This window comes from Bubalus bubalis, chromosome 15 (assembly GCF_019923935.1).
Source record: "Bubalus bubalis isolate 160015118507 breed Murrah chromosome 15, NDDB_SH_1, whole genome shotgun sequence".
Lineage (NCBI taxonomy): Eukaryota > Metazoa > Chordata > Mammalia > Artiodactyla > Bovidae > Bubalus > Bubalus bubalis.
In genome coordinates this window covers 23,447,877-23,468,628 of record NC_059171.1, presented here as the reverse complement: position 1 = coordinate 23,468,628, position 20,752 = coordinate 23,447,877, and the positions used below count along the sequence as shown (strand labels likewise).

Sequence of the window (20,752 nt, the reverse complement as noted above, 5' to 3'; positions counted from 1 at the left end):
CCAAAGCTGGCTTTTTGTTTTCATCCTCATGGCCTTATGATCAACATGGCAGTCCTAATGGTGTGTTGCCTGGCACCTTGATCAAGTCTGTGAGCCACAGAGTCAAATGGGAGCTGAATTTTAGTCTTTCTACATATTGATTCTGTGGTCTTGGACATACTTCTTAACTTTGAAAAGTCTAAGCTACCTAACTCTAAAGTGCAGCTAATCATATCTGCTCCATAGAGCTGCTGTGAAGTTTAAATGAGATAACCATGTGAAGTGCTTCTTAAAGAACAGCATTTTTTTTTTTTTTTTGGTAGAAAAATGCATAGATGAGATCAAACTATAGTATCCTTAACAGGGGTTTTTTAAGAGTTCATGTTGCTTTCAGTTTTGCTTAGCTGGCACTCAGGTTTTTAGAAAACTACTACTGCAATGTATAAATAGTACAGTTGACTGTTGAACAATGTGGGGGTTAGAGGTACAGTCAAAAACTTCTGACACCTCAATAACTTAACTACTAATAGCCAGCTATTAACTTGAAGCCTTACTGATGACATAAAAAGTCAATTAACACATATTTTGTATGGCATATGTATTATATGCCATATATATTTTTACAATAAAGAGACCTAGAGAAAAGAAAGTGTATCAAGAAAATCATAAGGGAAAATACACGTACAGTTCTGCACTGTATTTATCAATATGATAAATTTATATCATTTGTTTATAAGATGAATTGACTGTCAGTACTTACATCAATATTATCTCACATGATACACTAGATGTTACACATATTACTAACATTAGACATCAAAAACAAAGATATGTGAAAAAGAAATTTATATTTATTCAAAGGTATAAGGATCCATGGCCTGATAACGAAGCAACAGCAAAATGATTGCTTTATGTTAGTCTAGTGTGTTGCTTCATGGTAAGCTAGCCTATACCCTGAACAAATCATTATAAAATGTTTTGGGCATACAGTATCATAGTCATAAGACAGTACTGTAAACATTGGTACTTTTTTTTTTTTTAAGCCACTTGTGATGCTAGGCTGATATGAAATTTCTTAAATTATGAGAGAGACAAGCATACTGTATGGCAGGGGCCCCCAACCTACAGGATCTAATTCTAGATGATCTGAGGTGGAACTGATGTAATAACAATAGAAATAAAGTGCACAACAAATGTAATGTTCTTGAATCATCCCGAAACCGTCCTTCCCACTCCAGTCCATGGAAAAATTGTCTTCTACAAAAGCGGTCCCTGGTGCCAAAAAAGTTAAGAGACCACTACTGTTTGGTAAGGTGATTCACTGAAAGCAAAAGTTATGAAATAGTAGCAAAACTAATACATTATTAATTTTGCATTAAATATCTCTCATCTTAAGCCTATATGAGGACAGACTATCCTGTACAAGTCTTGCACATGATGTCGTACACGATAAATATTTAGGTCATGATGATAATGACACAGAAACCTCTCATACAGTGCTTGCTGTACAGTCACTAGATTTTCAAACAATGCCTCTCACACACATACACAGCAGATATGTTTATTAATATTATCTGTATGGTATGATGATTGTTTACTATTAAATCAAGAGGATCATCTTCAAGATCTTCATACTTATCATCTTCACGTTGAGTAGTTTGAGGAAGAGAAAGAGGAGACATTGGTCTTGCTGAGTCAGGGGTCACAGAGGTGGGAGAGGAGGAGGAGGTGGAAGGGGAGACAGGAGAGACAGGCACACTTCCTGTCATTTCACGGAAATCTATCATAATCTCTGTCTGACTCTATTGCTTTTGTATTTCTTTTCAGATGCTTCTACACGTTACTAATCTTTCTTCCACCATTTGCTTTAGCTTCAGTGTCCATATCATAGAAGGGTCCCTGTTGTAAAAGAAGTCTAAAGCAGTCTTGAACAGTTGAAACTCTTCTGCCAGACTGTAGGATATCTATTTGTTCTCTGGCACTGCTTCTTCTATGTCCTTTTCCTCATCGCCTACACTGGTTTGGAAGCACTCATTTCTATCAGGTCATCTTCTATTAATTTCTGGTGTGGTGTCTATTCACTCCTGAATTTCTTGAAGATTCATATCTAAAACCCTCACCAACACCCTCATATTTTTTGGTTATATTCAGTCTCTTTCTCGATTTTCTTGATTGCCTCTGTTATAAATTCTTTGAAGCCATACGCAACATCTGGACACGGCAAGAATTTACTGTTTTGGGCTTGTCGCTGTTCACAGCTTTTTCCATAACAATGATGACACCTTTGATGGTGTGATCCTTCCAGACCTTCATGATGTTCTATTGGAGTTCTCTTCCATAGTGTTGATGATCCTTTTACAATATCATGTGGAATGAGCCTCAAAGGTCCTGTGACTCCCTAATCTAGTGGCTGCTTTAGAGACATTGTGTTTGAGAATGAACAGACCACTTTGACCCCTTCAGTGTTGAGCTCATAAAGTTCTGCATGACTACGGGCATTGTCCAGGGAAAACAGATGGAAAGGACCATAGATAGAAACAATCCAGAAAAAAGGGTTCTTGTTGTCCAGCACTTCTTGTTGTTCAACCAAAAGACTGGCAGCTGACAGTGTCTTTTCCTTCAAGGGTCACACATAAGCAGCTTTGTAGATCAGGGCAGTTGCAGAACTGATCATAAACCGGACTGTTTTTGTACAAAACAGTAGCATTAAACTCTTCCTTCCTGCCTTAAATCCTGGTGCTCGTTTATCTTCCGTACTAATAGATATCCTTTGTGGCACTTTATTTTTCCAGAAGAGGACATTTTTTTCTGCATTAAAAACCTGTCTAGGAAGATATCCTTTCTCCCCAGTGATTCTCTTAATGACATCTGGGAACTCATCCTGCATAAGTTAGCCATCTTCCAACTTGGTCCAGGGTGATGAACGAGGGTTAAGTTGCCCTAGAGTGAAAATCACTCTATCAAACACACTCTGATATAACTTAATTCCAGTTTAGCTCAAGACTGTACCCTCTACTCCAAATATCTACTTTTAGATTGGTAGAGAGTCATTCCCTGAGACTTAACATCATTATTCACAAAGTCTGCTTTCATAAAGCAATTCATTTTTTAAGGTGGAATGGAAGGTCAAGGGATAGAAAAATAGAGTGAAAAGCAAAATCACTATAAGTAAACAGCTTAAGTAGGTGCTTCCCCTGATTTAGTTAGTTAGTTCAGTCGCGCAGTTGGGTTCGACTCTTTGCGACCCCATGAATTGCAGCATGCCAGGCCTCCCTGTCCATCATCAACTCCCGGAGTTCACCCAGACTCACGTCCATTGGGTCAGTGATGCCATCCAGCCATCTCATCCTCTGTCGTCCCCTTCTCCTCCTGCCCCCAATCCTTCCCAGCATCAGTCTTTTCCAATGAAAAGTCTTTCCCCCTCACTTACATAAGGACAAATGTACACCATGATGTCTCCTTGGCTCCATCAGGCCCTGTACAGAATCCAGAAAGGCCCCAGAGACTCGTTGGCTAGCTTACACAGTAAGTTGGGTTCTTATTTTATAACTCTGATTCTTTCTCATGTCTCAGCTCAAGGGCTCAGAGATCAAAGAGGAAACCTCCCTTGCTGGATACCAGCTCTACATGGGTTCAACGGAGCTAAGTTGCTTTTCAATTCCAGGCTGCTCCCATTGTCACACGACTGCAAATCCTCCCCAGGGGCCAAGTGTGGGGCGAGCTGACCTCAGCTACCCTGTGAGTTAGTCTCCAAAGCAGGCAGGCTGAGGTCACCCTTCACCCTGGCTTCCTGCACAATCATTCAGCGGTCTCCCAGCGAGAGCAGGGAACAGCTATAGTTAGATTTTTCATTTAAAATTTGGCACCGCCTACAGTCATTCGCTTTCCTTCCAACGATGGTTGCCATTATATTAAAAAGAGTAAATTTGCTGCTGCATTACTTACTGCCCAGAAAATCCAGCTGAAACCTGCTCCTGCCAAATCCGCAGTTTCAATGCAAGGCCAGAGACTTTAAATAGCTCCTGCGAGTGAGGATTTTCTGCTCTCTATAAAAAAAAAAAAAGAAATTTTATTTTGATAAAGCCTCAGTTTGAAGGATTGGACATGGACCATTAGAAACAGAAAATGGTTGTCCCTCTCTCTCAATTTCTGACCACCCCATTTGCCTAATTCTCAAAGGCAAATTCTCCTCAGAGTGGTGGTACTTGGTGGTTTTGATGAGTGAGGGGATTTTTCTTTACTTACATTTTGCCAGAAGTCCCTCAAGTCTTCTTTTAGAGGCCCGTCCTCCACACTTAAAATGTTTATGCCTACAGGCTCACAAGTATACAAAGCTATTAAAAAAAACAACAGTGGAAAGAGAGAAGTGAAAAAAATGCAAGTTCTCAGAAGGTCCCCAGATTGGGTAGTGGCCTCCTTCTCCTAAGATTTTATGTGATTCCCTTTACTTATTTCATAGTGCTGCAAACAAGAAAGCAGGAAAGTATAGAACTGAGTTTTTTTTCTTTTTCCTTTCCTATTCATTTTTCTAGCTCCAAATTATCATGGACCTAAACCATTTCAGAAGTTTGAATAGATGTTGAATGGTGACGCAGGGAAAATAAGAAACTGATAGCAGAATGCATTATTTTAATAAATGTGTAATTTTGTAGAAGTTTGACGGTTTGCAGTTACTAGGATATATGCCCTTTTTCTTAAAATATCTTCAGAGATCAAGTCTGAAAGCTTGATTGTCTAACTTGCTTACAATTTGGAAGTTTTGGTAATCACACCTTACCTTGCTTCTATTGGTATGATGTGCTGGGGGGAGGATCTTGACACCTATAAGAGTAAGAATATAAAGATGTTTCCACCCCCACTGTGGCATCTACAGGGAATTCTGCTAAAACGTTTTGAGAAGTTTTAACCTTTCAGAGGTTCCTTTCATCCAGAAATTTTAGTTTACCTTCTTGAGACCACATAGACCAGATTGAATACCTTTTCACAAGATACTATTTAAAGACTCTATTTTTCCCTCCCTTGGAATATTGTAGCATCTTGGATAAATACCCTATCACTCAGTCAGTCACATATAATAGCATGGCTTGTGCACCCCTTTTTACTCGGGTGGTGGTCCCCTCCCTGTGTTTGGGTATGCTTTGTCTGGTCTATTTCTTAGAGGAATGTCCTTGGGCTGCAGGAGACTCTTGTGGACAGGTGAAAACCCGTGCATCTGGGAATTCATTGCTCATCCTCAAGGCTTTTGGCCAGGAAATCACAGATGGGAAGTTTGAAAATCCAGTTCAGTGACAAAGTTGTCTCAATTCTGGATAACTCTGAGGTCTCTCACTTGAGAGTTTCCCTGTAGAGCCAGGTAAAATTGAGGTTTAAAGTACCTCCTGCTCAGCGTCCTCTCCCTCCCTGTCCTGCTTCCAAGAAATCTTCCTCATCCATCTTCTCAGAGCCCTTCCTTAATAAATCACTTTCACATTAGTCCTCATTTTAGAATCTGCTTCTTGGTAACTGAAGATAGTGTATCTTCCTCTTAATAAGGAACAATCAAAACAAACATTACTCCATGAGTGGGCTAATCAGTATACCGTAAAATAGAACTAACTGCTTGTTTATTCGAGGCACTGTAATCAGAGCAATGTGATGAAACTGTGACTATTACGGAAGGGAAATCCAGACTCTGTAATCGAGGGATTTAGGTTTTAGCCCTCATCAACTAATGAAAAAACAGACCTCCCTTGATAAAAGGTTTATACATTCAGTGAAAGGGTGATCTAGAAGCAATATGCCAGTTAACACAGGGAGAAGACAAGACAGACATCCTGTAGGAGGTAAATTAAATTATTTGGAGTTTGAATTTATATAATCCGGATGTTCCAGTTATTCCTAAGGCAAGAAACAAACATAAAATATGTTCTTAGAGAATCCTACTTCCGGCTATGACAGAACATATTAAATATGGCTCAACCTTTTGCCAAAACAATTATATAAGTGAAGAAAGTATTCAAAATAGCTAGATGCTATTTAGATGTTGGAAGACTGGCAGTGCAGGTTTATGATTCTTAAGAGAATGAACTCAAGGAAAGGGGGCCCTTGGATCATGAAGTCTTTCTCTCCGGGGGACACTTCCAGGTGTCTGCACAGATGGAGGACCATTAACAAAGCATGCTGACTCAGAAGACGAATGCGCAGAGACAGACAAATACAATATGATGTCACTCACATGAGGAATCTAAACAAATGATATAAGCAAACTTATCTACAAAACAGAAAGACTCAGAGACAAAGAAAACAAACTGATGGTTCTCAAAGGTGATTGTGGAAGGGGGGGCGATAAATTAGGAGTTTTGAGATTAAAATATATACTGCTATATATTAACTAGATAACCAACAGGATGTAGTGTATACCACAGGGAACTCTACTCAGTATCTTATTCTAACATATAAAGGAAAAAATCTAAAAGAGAATATATACATATATATGTATATATAAAAGAATCTGCCTGCAGTACAGGAGACCCAGGTTCAATCCCTGAGTTGGGAAGATCCCCTGGAGAAGGGGATGGCAACCCACTCCAATACTCTTGCCTGCAGAATTCCATGGACAGAGGCACCTGGTGGGCTACAGTCCATGGGGTTGCAAAGACATGACTGACATGTGCTTAGTCACTCAGTCATGTATGTATATACACACACATATAACTGAATGTTATATGTATGGAGAAGAGAAAGGCTACCCACTCCAGTATTCTGGCCTGGAGAATTCCATGGACTGTATAGTCCTTGGGGTTGCAAAGAGTAGGACACGACTGAGCGACTTTCACTTTCACTTTTTGTTTTCACAAAAAACTGACACATATACATATAACTGAGTACATATACCTGAATATATATACATACACACATATACATATAATTGAATCACTTTGCTGTACACCTGAAACTAACACAGGATTGTAAATCAGCTATATTTCAAATTTAAAAATTAGAAAAAAGAAGATAGATGTTAAAGTAAGTGATCATGAGGAGAGCTGGCATTTGTGAAGCAGGATAATCAGAAGTAAAGCGAGCTCACATAGGACTTCCCTGGTGGTTCAATAGTTAGGACTCCATGCTTCCAATGCAGAAGGTGCAAATCCGATCCCTAGTGGGGGAACTAAGATCCCACATGATGCCATAGCACAGCCAAAAAAGAGAGAGAGAGAGAGCTTCCAGAGATGTAGCTGCTGCTGAAAACTGTGAAGTGAAAGTCGCTCAGTCGTGTCCAACTCTTTGCATCCCCATGGACTATACAGTCCATGGAATTCTCCAGGCCAGAATTCTGGAGTGGGTAGCCTTTCCCTTCTCCAGGGCATCTTTCTAACCCAGGGATCGAACTCAGGTCTTTCACATTGCAGGTGGATTCTTTACCAACTGAGCCACAAGGGAAGCCCAAAAGCTGTGAAAGTGTCCCCCTAAGTTTTCATCTGAAATAAAAGCTTTGTATTCTTAGGGTAGGTTTCTGTGAAGTCAGACAAAGAATACTTGAAGGGGGGGAAATAAAACAGCTACTAGGAAGCTGCAGGCTACCAACTCTTGAAGCTCACTGGAGATGCTGAGGCAGCAGCCCTTGCTGGGTGACCTCAGGGAACACCCTAGAAACTGAGCCAACAGAGAAATTCCCGTTCAACCCACAGAGCTGTTCAAACCTAGAACTGAAATGAGAACGAACAGAGAAGACAACCAAGCGGACATGGCTATGTCTTCTCAAATCAGGCACCGTAGATGAGAAATGCATGCATATTTGACTTCCTTTTGACTTCACATGTATAAAATCACAATTATTTTCATTAAAGTTGTCTGACAACCAAAGATACTGGTAGAAGTCCCCTCTTCTTAGTAACTTTAACATCAGATTTTCTGATAGTACACAGTAAGCTATGACCACTGGGTATGAGAATACTGGGGTCTCGTTTCACACAACTTCAAGTACAGTGAACTATTAAGTCATAAGCTGCGCTGCACACCTGACAATAGCTACTGTTCATTTCTCTTAATTTGACTTTTGATGCAGCACACCCCATCCCTTTGTCAAACGTGAGGTGAAAATAGGAATAAAAGAATGCAGGTGAGTAGAACATATAAAGATATACCTGGGGAATTATATATATATGCCACATATATTTTCAATGTACATAATATATTCAGTCTATAGTTCCAAAAATCAAGTTTTGCTTTTTTTTTCTTTAGTAATATATCAGTGCTGGGTTGAGCTTTAATTTTTAAACTTTTCAGTGGAACCCTGAAATCAGCTTGAAGAGAATAATGTGTCGGTATAAGAGGTGTATTAGAGAAGGCAATGGCAGCCCACTCCAGTACTCTTGCCTGGAAAATCCCACGGATGGAGGAGCCTGGTAGGCTGCAGTCCATGGGGTTGCTGAGAGTCGGACACGACTGAGCGACTTCACTTTCACTTTCACACATTGGAGAAGGAAATGGCAACCCACTCCAGTGTTCTTGCCTGGAGAATCCCAGGGACGGGGGAGCCTGGTGGGCTGCCGACTATGGGGTCGCACAGAGTCGGACACGACTGAAGTGATTTAGCAGCAGTATAATAGGTGTATTGGGGCTTTCCTGGTGGCTCAGAGGGTAAAGCATCTGCCCGCAATGCGGGAGACCTGAGTGCGATCCCTGGGTCAGGAAGATCCCCTGGAGAAGGCAATGGCAACCCACTCCAGTATTCTTGTCTGGAAAATCCCATGGACGGAGAAGCCTGGTAGGCTACAGTCCATTTGGTCACAAAGAGTTGGAAACCACTGAGTGACTTCACTTTCATTTTTTCATGCATAATATTAACAAGCTTAATATATTTACATGTATATGTCCCTTGATATGACATGGACTCTTCGATCACAGCTTGTATTTACTAGGCATTTAGAAAAGATTTGTAAGTTTTTTAAGGAGAGAAGAAACACAGAGGGAAGTATGGAAACAACTCACTGCATTATTCATCATCAATAGAAAACAATTATCAACTTCATTGATTAATATTTATATTTAAATATTTATTGAAACCCTGAACTAAGCACCTATATCTTATTTTCTAGATATATATGGCCAATATAGCCAACCAACTGCCTTATAATCAGACCAAGTAAACATATAACAGGCTATATTGCTAAAGCTTTAATTAGGTACAATTAACCTTTATATTTATTTTTTTCAAGACTCTTACAGAAACATTTTTCATGCTAGCAATTAACATGTGTATCTGTATTCCTAAAGCTTTAAAGAAATCAAACCTACTGAATGATCAATTATAACTCTGTTTAGTGAGCTAACAATTTAAGTATGAAGCTAATGTAGGTATGAAGCATATTGAGAGGTTGTATATATGTACATATACACACACAATTACACATACACACACATACCTTTTTTTTTTTTTTTTTAATTGGTGCTACCTCCCAGTCGTCTGGGAAACTAGTCTGGTCCATCCAGCTACCCCTTCTCCCAGCCTGCTTTGGGGGACTGGCATGGAGTGAGAGGCCACCTTCTGAGTGTACTGCAGCCCACGCACTCCCGCAGGGAAAGGGAGGCACTCAGAAACTATGTAAACCCCTGCCTCTGGATAGAGGAGTGGGGGCATGCGGCAGCCCTCCTGGGACCTCCCAGCCCCAGGCGATGCAGGGGCTAGGTCTCTGGAATGGCCAGGCCAGCCAGGCCCAGCTTGCCCTGTTCCAAAGCACTGCACTGCTCTCCCAGTAGACACCAGGGATGTCTTTTCTAACTTGGGGAAGGGGCAGGGTCTGGGTGGAGCCACACAGCCACCCCCAGCCCTTTGCTGCAGATGGTCCAGAGACCACCCTACTTCCAAAAGTTATGTCTGGCCTCCAACTCTAGCCAGGCTGAACCCTGGGAATATTAACTAAAGATAAGAAGGGGTGGGAGGGCAAACTGGGATGTTGGGGGAACAGGGTGGGTTGGGTTTTACATTTGTTGTTGTCTAGTTGCTAAGTCATGTCCCAATTCTTTATGGCCCCATGGACTGTAGCCCTGTAGAAGCCCGTCAGGCTCCTCTGTCCAGAGGATTTTCCTGGCAAGTATACTGGAGTGGGTTGCCATTTCCTACTCCAACATATACATTTTTTTAAAGGAATTATCTCACATGACTGAAGAGGCTGCAGGTCTGAAATCTGTAGGACAGGGTAGCTGGAAACCCAGAAAGGAGTTGGTGTTGCTGCAGTTTTGAGGGTGAATTTCTTCCTCACCTGTTGACCTGTGAAACTAGAAAATAGAGACTTGCTTCCAAAATGCAGTGGTGAGACAGAATAGGACAGAATATTCTTATTCAATATTCAAAAATTCAATATTCAATATTCAAAAATTCTCCAGATTCTACCCATTACCCAATCCCAAAGCCACTTCACATTTTAAATGATTTCCAACAGTAGTGCCCCATTTCTCAGTACCAAAGTCTGTGTGAATATCTTAGAGCTGTTACAGCAAAATATCAAAACCTAGGTGACAATAGAGGCAGAGATTGGCGTGATACATCTATAAGCCAAGGGTCAAGAATGCGAGCAACCATCAGAAGCTAGAAGCAGCTTGGAAAAGTTCTTCTGTAAGGGCTTCATGGGGAACCCAGCCCTGTGGACACCTTTATTTTGAATCCTAGTCTCTAAAACTGTGAGAATGAGTTTCTATTGTTAAACCACCCAGTCTGGTACTTGTTACAGCAGCCACAACAAACTAATATACTGTTAAATCTTGCTTTTTCTTTCTCTTGTATATTCAACATGTTTATGTTCTTCAGCTACTTCTCTTTTGCTCTTCAACTTTGGAAAGCCATTAAGTTGATTTTTTTTTAACTCTTTCTTTCTCCAATTTCCTAATTGCCAATGTATAATAGTATATTCTCAGCTCGGCATTTGTACCAATTCCTTTCCTAACACTTAATCTTGTATATGCAAAATCTTTCTAAAAGGAAAATCCTTCATATGTTCTACTACTGGTTCAGCAGTGCTGAAGCCAGACATGGTTCACCTGAAGACCAGATGTAGCAACATTGCTACATAGACTTTACCAGGATGTAACGTTCACATTGCAAGGATTCGAATTGATACGTTCATCAAGCATTTATCTTGCGTCCACTACATTGAAGATACTAGCTAGTCACTGGTCAGAAGAACATCAGAAGGTTTAATAAATGTTTTATTGAAGAAAAAAATAATCTAAATTATATTGACATTAGTAATTGTCTCACTTTGCCAAGAGCCAACCTTCTCCCAAACAGTAGCCAGGCTAGTAACGGCCCAGTCCCAGTTTCCTTCTCTTTCTTACTTTTCTACTGAGTCACTGAGACCCCAGCATGTCCTACAACTCACTCACTACTAAGCCAACCTCTGTCATTCACCACCTGTGTGACTTGCTTTGAATTCTCTGTACTGCAAATATAACAGTTCCAAAACTTCCATGACAATACATTTGATGACCCAGAGTTATTTTGAAGATTCAAAATGATAGCCTATCTTTTGAAAATACAACATGATAACTGTTAACTATTATTACTGCTGCTCTCAAGGATGCTGCAATCTAATGGGGAAGAGCTGTGGAGCAATTATTTCTGGGTTCACAGAAAATATGTATACTTGTAATCAGCTTGAGTAGTATCTTTCCTGCCACCTTGACTCTTGTCTAACTTTGGTATTCATTTAGGAAACTAAAATACAGTTTATGCTGGTCAGCTCTAGGTTTTCTAGAGTTTACATCATGGGAAAAAAGTGTCCTAAGGCGATGAAAGGTAAGTTCCACTTGAGAATACAAGAAAAGATCACTTCCTACTTGTGGACAAAGGCACCATTCAGCTAGCTGTTCACTCTGCTTCCAGATTCCTTCATTTGTTACTTCCCGTTTATTGAGCAAGAACTCCTCTGCGTTTGGCCTTTGTTTTGCCTGTAAACAGTAGAAGAAGAGTCATTATTTAGCTTGTTTTTTGTCACTACCTGTGACCTTAGGTGTTTCAAAATAAGTTGACGAGTCAGCTATGTCTTAACAACCTTGCTGACAGTTGATAACCTCACTGTTTTCTTCCAATCTTACCATGCTAAGGTGGTAGGACAAAGTCAGACATTGGTGTGGATTCCATTTCTACAACATAGCAGCTGTACACTCTTTTGGGTAAATGAATTAATCTCTCCGAGGCTCAGTTTCCTCAGTGTAAAGTGAGAGAAATAAGGACAAGAAAAAGTAATCAGATGAAGACTTACCACATGATATGGCTGATGAAATGATCATGCTTATTATTTTTATTTATTCTTCAGTGGTCATTGTGTTTGTTTACCATGATATTTTTTAGTCAAACTGATCGTATATATGTGGAACTGGGGAGAAAGAGACAAGGGCCATTGAATACAGAGCAGGGTGCTGAGCATGGCGACAGCTGGATATACTTAATGTGCATGCTGTCTGCCCTTGAGATGGCCAGCATTAGTTGGTCCTGACCTTGACCTCAGATGACCCATTCCTGGATACTTCCTTTCCTATCAGTCCTTCCTTCAGCTATTTTTTTTTTTTTTTTTTTAGTGTGACTTTCCTTTTTAAACATATCTTACAAAGTAAGTTAATAGAGCAATTATTTATTTTACCAGTAGAAAAGGATAGTGTGAAGCAGTACAAGGAAGATTGTAACATCTATCTTCTTGTTCAATCACTCAGTTGTGTCTGACTCTTTACGACCCCATGGACTGCAGCACGCCAGGATTCCCTGTCCTTTACTATGTTCTAGAGTTTGCTCAGACTCATGTCCATTGAGTCAGTGATGGCATCTTAGCATTTTAGAAGAGAAATAATCTGGATTTGGAATCTAATTCTGCTACTTAGTAGTGTTATGACCTTGAACAAGCTACTTATTTCCCTGAATTTTGGATTCTTGACAAAAAAAAGGCTATAATTTTATCTGTCTGAACTGGTTTTTGAAAGGAAAAAACACATTGCACAGGAAGCACCTAGAATATATTCTAACCTAAAACTGAGAGGCTAAATGTTAATGCTATGAAGATACTAATTATTATAACTGAGAGGTTTTGTGACAAAATGTTCCTGCTGTTCTACTTCTAGAATAATTAATGAGAAAAAATTAATGACATTTTGAAAATAACAAAATGGGGAAACTTGCCATACTAGATATTAAAATATATAGCTGATTTAAACAAGGATATACTGATTCAATAGATGGAGCAAGTAAACAGACCAATCTAAAACAAGGTTTAGCATATACATAAGAATTTATGTATATTATTATGATAAAAGAAGAATCACAGATAAATTAGAAAGGTATGCATTGTTTAATAATGGATATTAGGGAATTTAGCTAAATATGTAGTAAAATATGGCTTTATCTTTAATTTGCAATATATAATATAGTAAATTCTAGATAGAAAATATAAAACTGTAGTAAGATATTGGTGGAGAAGGCAACGGCACCCCACTCCAGTACTCTTGCCTGGAAAATCCCATGGACGGAGGAGCCTGGTAGGCTGCAGTCCATGGGGTCGCTAAGAGTCAGACACGACTGAGTGACTTCACTTTAACTTTTCACTTTCCACTTTCACACATTGGAGAAGGAAATGGCAACCCACTCCAGTGTGCTTGCCTGGAGAATCCCAGGGACGGCAGAGCCTGGTGGGCTGCCATCTATGGGGTCACACAGAGTTGGACACGACTGAAGTGACTTAGCAGCAGCAGCAGCAGCAGCAGCAGTAAGATATTGGAGAGATTAAGTGACTTGCTCAAGATCCCACTGTAGATGAACGGTATAGCTAGAAATTAAATCCATACACCCTAACCACTGTGTAACATAAAACTGTATGAATCATGTGTCATCAGTTCTTTTAAGGCACCTAAATAAATATACACACATATGCACACCATTGTTTAGTTGCTAAATCATATCTGACTCTTTTGCGAGCCCCCATGGAGCTGAACGCCGAAGAATTGATGCTTTTGAACTGTGGTGTTGGAAAAGACTCTTGACAGTCCCTTGGACTGCAAGGAGATCCAACCAGTCCATCCTAAAGGAGATCAGTCCTGGGTGTTCTTTGGAAGGACTGATGCTGAAGCTGAAACTCCAATACTTTAGCCACCTCATGCGAAGAGTTGACTCATTGGAAAAGACTCTGATGCTGGGAAGGATTGGGGGCAGGAGGAAAAGGGGACGACAGAGGATGAGATGGCTGGATGGCATCACCGACTCGATGGACATGAGTTTGAGTGAACTTCGGGAGTTGGTGATGGACAGGGAGGCCTGGCGTGCTGCAATTCATGGGGTCGCAAAGAGTCAGACACGACTGAGCAACTGAACTAAACTGAACTGATGGACTAGCCCACCAGACTACTCTGTTCATTGGATTTCCCAGGCAAGAATACTGGAGCGGGTTGCCATTTCCTTCTCCAGGGGATCTTCCTAACCCAGGGATTGAACCTTTGCCTCCTGCCTTGGCAGGCGGATTCTTTACCACTGAACAACCTGGGAAGACATGAACACCATTTGCACATACATATATAAGGATACAGTTGCCCTTCAGTATCTGAGGGAGATTGGTTCCAGAAGCTGTATGTACACCAAAATGCAGGATTCTTGCTTACATAAAAGGGCGTAGTACAATGAATGCAATCAGCCCTCTGCATCTGCAGGTTTCTCATTCTAGGATTCAACACATGGCAGACAGATATTTCCAGTCTCAGTTGGTTTAATCCAAGGATGCAAAACCCTGAACTACGGAGGGCCAACTATGTATTTATTGAAAAAAAATCTGCCTATTAGTGGATCCTGCATTTTAAGCCAATTTTGTTCAACTGTCAATTGCATAATTCATACATACACATTTTTAAAGATTGGAAGGTACTAGAGAAAAATGCTATCATGATGAATAACAATGATTTTCTATGGTGGTTGAAATTACATTTTTTTCTTTATATAATATTCTGTATTTCCTTCAAAAAACATTTGCCATTTTTATAATCAGAAAAATAAATACTCCTATAAATGAATCTGCTCCTTTTAAAAGGGGAATTAAAGATACTCCCTTTTCTATACATATATCCCTATATTTTCTTAAAATTGCTGATCCTTGAAGGTCAGAGAAAAGTTATCAATTAACTCATGATAATGTTTGGTGCAGTATAATTAGCTGCTTGGAGGGAAGAATAATACTTTCATCCCTAAACTTAAGGTAGAACAATTTTCAAATTTGTCTCTTTCCCCCTGCTTAATGTATGGATGCGAGAGTTGGACCATAAAGAATTCTGAGTGCTGAAGAACTGATGCATTCAAACTGTGGTGCTAGAGAAGATGCTTGAGAGTCCCTTGGACTTCAAGGAAATCAAACCAGTCAATCCTAAAGGAAATCAATCTTGAATATTCATTGGAAGGGTTGATGCTAAAGCTGAAGCTCCAATACTTTGGCCACCTAATGAGAAGAGTTGACTCAGTGGAAAAGACCCTGATGCTGGGGAAGATTGAGGGCAGGAGGAGAAAGGGGCAACAAAGGATGAGATGGTTGAATGGCATCACTGACTCGATGGACATGACTTTGAACAAACTCCACAAGACAGTGGAGGATGGGAAAGCCTGGTGAGCTGCAATCCATGGGGTTGCAAAGAGTCAGACAAGACTTAGTGACTGAACAACATAATTGATTCGCTTAAATAAACTGGTGTTTCAAAGGCTCCTTTAGCTCTAATTTTGGTATCTTCCTTTTTGCCTTTTTATAAACTTCTAGAAATATTATTGTTCTCAAGATCTTGATGACTTTACAGAAGTCTGAGTACATTACTCCCCAAACCAAGAAACTTAAGACTGATGTGGTTTCTGAGACCATTTCATAGAATATTTAAGAGATAATGTTTAAGAGGCTGCTTATGATTAGATTTTCAAATGTTGTTAACTGAAAAACTTAGCTTAAAAGTAGGATGAGGGGGCTTCGGCTTCCTGCCATGATGGTGAACTAGGATAAGCTACTGGATCAAAATCAAACCTGGAGAATCTACAGAAGTTAGAGAGAACCAACAAACCATGAAGAACTCCAAGCCAGATTGAAACTTACCTTGAACTGGTGTGCCGTGTAGCATGTGACGTGTGTGTGTGTGTGTGTGTGTGTGTGTGTGGTGTTTATGCAGCAGAGAGATGCTTAGTTAGAAGAAAGCTCCTCCCAACATTGCCTTAAGAGAGTCCCCCCTGCCCTTTCACTTCAGAGATCAGTGGCAATAGTGGCCCTGGTCATTGATGTCTGTGTTCATGGGTAACATCTGGGCAAAATTAAGTCCTATTGAGCTGAAGAATACATAAAACAGATGAAGCCCGAGAAGCCATTGTTTTAAATCCAGCCCAAGAGTACCAGAGTCATAACAAGGTACTCAGAAACTTATTTGTACAGATTCTCATTAGCCACAGATGGGACAATCTGAACATCAAGAAGGATCATAATTGCAATATAGATTTAAATGTATCATTTGTTTAAACTGATGACTTCGTAGTGACAAGAAAAATTAATTAGTCATCTTTGAGGGATGGTGGGGGACCAATTAATTATTTTTGAAAACTGTATTATAAGTAAAAAGAAAGAAAAAATCAAGCATTCATCCTCTCTTTGCAAATCAAATTGCACTCAAGCTAACCAGTGAGCTGATACTGGAAGTTTCCCTTCGAAAGAGTATTCAAGTTGAAGACAAAAGAAATGATAAAGTTGGAATATCTTCTCTTTAAAAATCCTAAAGAAGAAGAGAATCTAAGCAATGATCACAGTAACATCACAAAAAGAGAGCTAGACTAGACACTAAGTGCCTCTCAATGGATGTATACAGTGAAATAGTCCTGCCAGAAAATCAGCTTGAAATCTGATTAGACCTTTAGATTCAAATACAGGAAGCAAGAAATAGAGGTGATGAATGAACATATTGGGAGAAGGAAATAGTATTCTTGCCTGGAGAATTCCAAAGACAGAGGAGCCTGGCGGGTTACAGTCCATGAGGTCACAAAGAGTTGGACATGACTAAGTGACTAGCACTACTACTCTAATGAACATATTAAGTGACAACAGAGGAATTCAGACGACAAAATATAGACTGTGGAAGTGCTACAGGACAATCGATTTCTTCAACAAGTAAACTGCAAGCGAAAAAAAAAAAAAGAGAGAGAGAGAGATGGAAGAATCTATGGATTAAAAGAGTTTTAAGAGACAAGTTAATCAATAATAGTTACAATCAAAGGAGATAATTATGTAAATTTGAACTCTGCTTAGATAGTTAATAATGTTATGGCATTATTTTGATTTCTTAACAATGTGATAATGATATTTTGATTAAGCGTTTTTAAATTTATTTTTTATTGAGGATAATTAATTTACAGAATTTTGTTGTTTTCTGTCAAACCTCAACATGAATCAGCCATCAGTTCAGTTCAGTTCAGTCACTCAGTCATATCTGACTCTTTGCAACCCCATGAATCACAGCACGCCAGGCCTCCCTGTCCATCACCAACTCCCGAAGTTCACTCAAACTCATGTCCATCGAGTTGGTGATGCCATCCAGCCATCTCATCCTCTGTCGTCCCTTTCTGTTCCTGCCCCCAATCCCTCCCAGCATGAGAGTCTTTTCCAGTGAGTCAACTCTTCGCATGAGGTGGCCAAAGTACTGGAGTTTCAGCTTTAGCATCAGTCCTTCCAATGAACACCCAGAACTGATCTCCTTTAGGATGGACTGGTTGGATCTCCTTGCAGTCCAAGGGACTCTCAAGAGTCTTCTCCAACACCACAGTTCAAAAGCATCTTCTTTGGCGCTCAGCTTTCTTCACAGTCCAACTCTCACATCCATACGTGACTACTGGAAAAACCATAACCTTGACTAGACGGACCTTTGTTGGCAAAGTAATGTCTCTGATTTTCAATATGCTATCTAGGTTGGTCATAACTTTCCTTCCAAGGAGTAAGTGTCTTTTAATTGCACGGCTGCAGTCACCATCTGCAGTGATTTTGGAGCTCCCAAAAATAAAGTCTGTCACTGTTTCCACTGTTTCCCATGAAGTGATGGGACCAGATACCATGATCTTCGTTTTCTGAATGTTGAGCTTTAAGCCAACTTTTTCACTCTCCACTTTCACTTTCATCAAGAGGCTTTTGAGTTCCTCTTCACTTTCTGCCATAAGGGTGGTGTCATCTGCATATCTGAGGTTATTGATATTTCTCCTGGCAATCTTGATTCCAGCCTGTGCTTCTTCCAGCCCAGCATTTCTCAAGATGTACTCTGCATAGAAGTTATATAAGCAGGGTGACAATATACAGCCTTGACGTACTCCTTTTCCTATTTGGAACCAGTCTGTTGTTCCATGTCCAGTTCTAACTGTTGCTTCCTGACCTGCATACAGATTTCTCAAGAGGCAGGTCAGGTGTTCTGGTATTCCCATCTCTTTCAGAATTTTCCACAGTTTATTGTGATCCTGAGTGGGCATAGTCAATAAAGCAGAAATAGATGTTTTTCTGGAACTCTCTTACTTTTTCGATGAGCCAGTGGATGTTGGCAGTTTGATCTCTGGTTCCTCTGCCTTTTCTAAAACCAGCATGAACAACTGGAAGTTCATGGTTCACGTGTTGCTGAAGCCTGGCTTGGAGAATTTTGAGCATTACTTTACTCGTGTGTGAGATGAGTGCAATTGTGCGGTAGTTTGAGCATTCTTTGGCATTGCCTTTCTTTGGGATTGGAATGAAAACTGACCTTTTCCAGTCCTGTGGCCACTGCTGAGTTTTCCAAATTTGCTGACATATTGAGTGCAGCACTTTCACAGCATCATCTTTCAGGATTTGAAATAGTTCAACTGGAATTCCATCACCTCCACTAGCTTTGTTTGTAGTGATGCTTTCTAAGGCCTACTTGACTTCACATTCCAGGATGTCTGTCTCTAGGTGAGTGATCACACCATCGTGATTATCTGGGTCGTGAAGATCTTTTTTGTACAGTTCTTCTGTGTATTCTTGCCACCTCTTCTTAATATCTTCTGCTTCTGTTAGGTCCATAGCATTTCTGTCCTTTATCTTTGCAGGAAATGTTCCCTTGGTATCTCTAGTTTTCTTGAAGAGATCTCTAGTCTTTCCCATTCTGTTGTTTTCCTCTATTTCTTTGCACTGATTGCTGAGGAAGGCTTTCTTATCTCTCCTTGGTATTCTTTGGAACTCTGCATTCAAATGGGTATATCTTTCCTTTTCTCCTTTGCTTTTCGCTTCTCTTCTTTTCACAGGTATTTGTAAGGCCTCCTCAGATAGCCATTTTTCTTTTTTGCATTTCTTTTTCTTAGGGATGGTCTTGATTCCTGTCTCCTGTACAATGTCGTGAACTTCCATCCATAGTTCATCAGGCACTCAGACCTAGTCCCTTAAATCCATTTCTCACTTCCACTCTATAGTCATAAGCAATTTGATTTAGGTCATACCTGAATGGTCTAGTCTCAACACATAGGAAATTCCAAGGGTTTATGAGCTCTGTGCCAGAAATAAGGCAAAGACCAAATCTATATATATTTATATTATACATCACAATATCATGGGGTCAAATGGTGAAAAAAATGCATATGGAGGAGGCTTTTTAAGAAACTGTACAATGATTAATTATACAGATCAAGTCATTTTTTTAAATTTTATTTTATTTTTAAACTTTACAATATTGTATTAGTTTTGCCAAACATCAAAATGAATCCGCCACAGGTATACCTATGCTCCCCATCCTGAACCCTTCTCCCTCCTCCCTCCCCATACCCTCCCTCTGGGTCGTCCCAGTGCACCAGCCCCAAGCATCCAGTATCGTGCATCGAACCTGGACTGGCAACTCGTTTCATACATGATATTTTACATGTTTCAATGCCATTCTCCCAAATCTTCCCACCCTTTCCCTCTCTCACAGATCAAATCATTTTTGTAAAATAAGTAGATGTTCACATTCTTAACATATGCTTTTTTTTTAAAGAGTTTCAATTGTTAGAATATGGAAGGATAACATGGATTTCTGCATAGACCGTGAAAGAATTTTTGATTTTGCAATAATGACCTAGCTTTCAAATACCTTCTTCCTACAGATATAACTACACAAATATCCATAATGAAATCTAATACTATTACACTTTACTATGCTTTACAAGGTTTATGAGTGCACCTTATAGGAACCTGATGAAATAGAAACCATTATTATTCTCATTCTTATGATGAAGAAACAGAGGCACAGAATGTATAAGTAGTAGAGCTACTATTGGAATAAGACTAAGTCCTTTGTTCATGCTCTTAACTACATGCAAAAGGAGGGAGAAGGTATTCCAAAAAAGGGAAGAGCAAGGGCAAAAATCCTAATCTGGGAGAAAAGCTGGTGCGTTCTAGGAGCCAGTGGGGAGGGCCATGTGATTAGAGTGAAGTGATCAAGCTGGAAATGGGTAGTCAGGTGAGACTGGAAAGGAGGCTGGAGGCAAGTAACCCAAGGCATTAAAGACCCTGGTTAAAGAATTGGATGTTGTTTCTAGAACAAGAGCAGGTAGCAAATAATCAATTCTAAAATATTATGCTTGCAGTTTTATGGGAAATGGGCTGGCACTTGTGTGTGTGTGTTGGGGTGTGTGTGTGTGTGTGTGAAAACTTTTACAGAAACAAAGCCACATCCATTTATTCACATGTTTTCTATGGCTGTTTTCATGCTGTAATGACCAAGGTGAGTGCCTGCTACAAAGACATGGCCTTGAAAGCCTAAAATACTGGCTGGCTCTTTAGAGTAA

General features: G+C 39.9%; 1 long non-coding RNA gene across 2 annotated transcripts in view; it reads right to left on the bottom strand.

Moving 5' to 3' along the window:
• LOC123329381 overlaps positions 1-20,752 on the bottom strand; it is a 78,121-nt gene that overhangs the window by 6,163 nt on the left and 51,206 nt on the right. For both annotated transcript variants that reach the window (XR_006640035.1, XR_006640036.1), the window contains exons 2-6: positions 11,794-11,904; positions 10,118-10,236; positions 4,757-4,800; positions 4,225-4,313; positions 3,925-4,025 (exon numbers count right to left, since the gene is read on the bottom strand). This is a non-coding gene — a long non-coding RNA (uncharacterized LOC123329381). The remainder of the gene's footprint in view (positions 1-3,924; positions 4,026-4,224; positions 4,314-4,756; positions 4,801-10,117; positions 10,237-11,793; positions 11,905-20,752) is intronic.